The sequence below is a fragment of the Ranitomeya variabilis genome, chromosome 4 (genome assembly GCF_051348905.1).
Source record: "Ranitomeya variabilis isolate aRanVar5 chromosome 4, aRanVar5.hap1, whole genome shotgun sequence".
In the NCBI taxonomy this organism is placed as follows: Eukaryota; Metazoa; Chordata; class Amphibia; order Anura; family Dendrobatidae; genus Ranitomeya; species Ranitomeya variabilis.
Genome location: NC_135235.1, coordinates 94370919 through 94374575, shown reverse-complemented (window position 1 = coordinate 94374575; position 3657 = coordinate 94370919).

The following is a 3657-nucleotide window of genomic DNA, read 5'->3' as shown; positions in this document are numbered from 1 at the left end:
CGGCTGGCCATTGGTACTCTGCTGCTCTATGAATGTACTTTCCACACTCGTATGAGGATGCCTTGACTCAGTAGGAGGTACAGTGGAAGGAGGGTGTCTGGAATCAAATAGATGGCCCCGGAGCAGACACAATGCTGGATGCAGGGTGGCTCTGAGTCAGGCATTGATAGGTTCTTTCTCTGTACCCAAATAGTTGCTGGGGGTTTTTAGAGAGACGGCAGCATGGAGGAGGAGTAACATGCCAAATTTTGTTTGTAGTCTTAATTAGGATGGTATTTGCTGAAGAAGTTGTGCTAAACTACAGCAAAATGCCATCGTCACTTATTGTTCTGAATATGTAGTTCATCATCTGACTATCAATCTGCCTTCTGGTACCTAGGTTGTGTGAGTTGCCGTGGTACTGCTGTTACCTGGAGGGAAATATCTAAGGTTAGGCTGCTACTCCTGGCCTGCTCTTCTTTCTCAGTGGCAGAGTTTATAACGTATACATAATGGCATGATTTAAATAGTAATTTTTTTTATTTTAAACAAATAAAAATTATCATTAGATAATTGAGTTACATCATATGACAAGAACAGAAGAGTAAATTCAAATGTAAAAGTAAAAAAAAACCACTTACTTATCCCCATTTGGACATCCAAGGTACTGTCTGTCAGCATAAGTTGGGAATAATTGCCGACGTATACTGTGTATGTTGAAGATGCATCCTACTGGGACTTAATTTTCAGTGACGGGATAGTACGTCATATGCGATCGGCCGCGCTCACGGGGGGAGCGCGGCCGATCGCGGCCGGGTGTCAACTGACTATCGCAGCTGACATCCGGCACTATGTGCCAGGAGCGGTCAAGGACCGCCTCCGGCACATTAACCCCTGGCACACTGCGATCAAACATGATCGCAGTGTTCCGGTGGTACAGGGAAGCATCGCGCAGGGAGAGGGCTCCCTGCGGGCTTCCCTGAGACCCTCGGTACAAGGCGATGTGCTTACCTTGTACCGAGCGCCTCCTCCCTGCAGGCCCCGGATCCAAAATGGCCACGGGGCTACTTCCGGGTCCTGCAGGGAGGTGGCTTACCAAGTGCCTGCTCAGAGCAGGCGCCTGTTAGCCTGGAGCCTTGCATGTCAGTTCGCTGATCTGACACAGTGCTCTGCAGTGTCAGATCAGCGATCTGTCACTATACAGTGATGTCCCCCCTGGGACAAAGTAAAAAAGTAAAAAAAAAATGTTTAAAATGTGTAAAAAAAAAAAAAATCCTAAATAAAGAAAAAAAAAATATTGTTCCCATAAATATATTTCTTTATCTAAATAATAAAAAAACAATAAAAGTACACATATTTAGTATCGCCGCGTCCGTAACGACCCGACCTATAAAACTGTCCCACTAGTTAACCCCTTCAGTGAACACTGTAAAAAAAAAAAAACGAGGCAAAAAACAACTCTTTATTATAATACCGCCGAACAAAAAGTGGAATAACACGCGATCAAAAAGACAGATATAAATATCCATGGTACCGATGAAAAGGTCATCTTGTCCGGCAAAAAATGAGCCACCATTCAGAATCATCAGCAAAAAAATAAAAAAAGTGATAGTCCTCAGAATAAAGAGAAGCAAAAATAATTATTTTTTCTATAAAATAGTTTTTATCGTATAAAAGCGCCAAAACATAAAAGAATTATGTAAATGAGGTATCGCTGTAATCGTACTGACCCAAAGAATAAAACTGCTTTATCCATTTTACAAAACGTGGAACGGTATAAACGCCCCCCCCCCCCAAAAGGAATTCATGAATAGCTGGTTTTTGGTCATTCTGCCTCACAAAAATCAGAATAAAAAGCGAACAAAAAATGTCACATGCCCAAAAATGGTACCAATTAAAACATCAACTCGTCCCACGAAAAAAAGACCTCACATGACTCTGTGGACCAAAATATGGAAAAATTATAGCTCTCAAAATGTGGTAAAGCAAAAAATATTTTTTGCAATGAAAAGCGTCTTTTAGTGTGTGACAGCTGCCAATCATAAAAATCCGCTAAAAAACCCGCTATAAAAGTAAATCAAACCCCCTTTCATCACCCCCTTAGTTAGGGAAACATAAAAAAATTAAAAAAATGTATTTATTTCCATTTTCCCAATAGGGCTAGGGTTAGGGCTAGGGTTAGGGTTAGGTTTAGGGCTAGGGTTAGGGTTAGGGCTAGGGTTAGAGTTAGGGCTAGGGTTAGGGTTAGGGTTAGGGCTAGGGTTATGGTTAGGGCTAGGGTTAGGGCTAGGGTTAGGGTTGGGGCTAAAGTTAGAGTTAGGGTTGGGGCTAAAGTTAGGGTTAGGGTTTGGATTACATTTACAGTTGGGATTAGGGTTAGGGGTGTGTCAGGGTCAGAGGTGTGGTTAGGGTTATGGTTAGGATTAGGGTTAGGGTTGTGTTTGGGATAGGGTTTCATTTAGAATTGGGGGTTTCCACTGTTTAGGCACATCAGGGCTCTCGAAATGCGACATGGCGTGCGATCTCAATTCCAGCCAATTCTGCGTTGAAAAAGTAAAACAGTGCTCCTTCCCTTCTTAGCTCTCCCGTGCGCCAAAACAGGGGTTTACACCAACATATGGGTTATAAACATACTCAGGACAAATTGGACAACAACAATTGGGGTCCAATTTATCTTTTTACCCTTGGGAAAATAAAAATTTGGGGGGGCTAAAAAAACATTTTTGTGGGAAAAAAATTAATTTTTATTTTCACGACTCTGCGTTATAGACTGTAGTGAAACACTTGGGGGTTCAAAGTTCTCACAACACATCTAGATAAGTTCCTTGGTGGGGTCTAGTTTCCAATATGGGGTCACTTGTGGGGGATTTCTACTGTTTAGGTGCATCAGGGGCTCTGCAAATGCAATTTGACACCTGCACACCAATCCATCTAAGTCTGCATTCCAAATGGCACTCCTTCCCTTCCGAGCTCTGCCATGCGCCCAAACGGTGGTTCCCCCCCACATATGGGGTATCAGCGTACTCAGGACAAATTGGATAACAACTTTTGGGGTCCAATTTCTCCTTTTACCCTTGGAAAAATACAAAACAGGGGGCTAAAATATAATTTTTGTGGAAATAAAATGATTTTTTATTTTCACTGCTCTGCGTTATAAACTGTAGTGAAACACTTGGCTGTTCAAAGTTCTCACAACACATCTAGATAAGTTCCCTGGGGGTCTAGTTTCCAAAATGGTGTCACTTGTGGGGAGTGTCTACTGTTTAGGTGCATCAGGGGCTCTGCAAATGCAACGTGACACCTGAAGACTAATCCATCTAAGTCTGCATTCCAAATGGCGCTCCTTCCCTTCCGAGCTCTGCCATGCGCCCAAACGGTGATTCCCCCCCACACATGGGGTATCAGCATACTCAGGACATATTGGATAACAACTATTGGGGTTGAATTTCTCCTTTTACCCTTGGGAAAATACAAAACTGGGGGCTAAAAAATAATTTTTGTGAAAAAAAAGGAATTTTTATTTTCAGGGCTCTGCGTTATAAACTGTAGCAAAACACTTGGGGGTTCAAAGCTGTCAAAACACATCTACATAAGTTCCTTAGGGGGTATACTTTCCACAATGGTGTCACTTGTGGGGGGTTTCAATGTTTAGGCACATCAGGGGCTCTCCAAACGTGA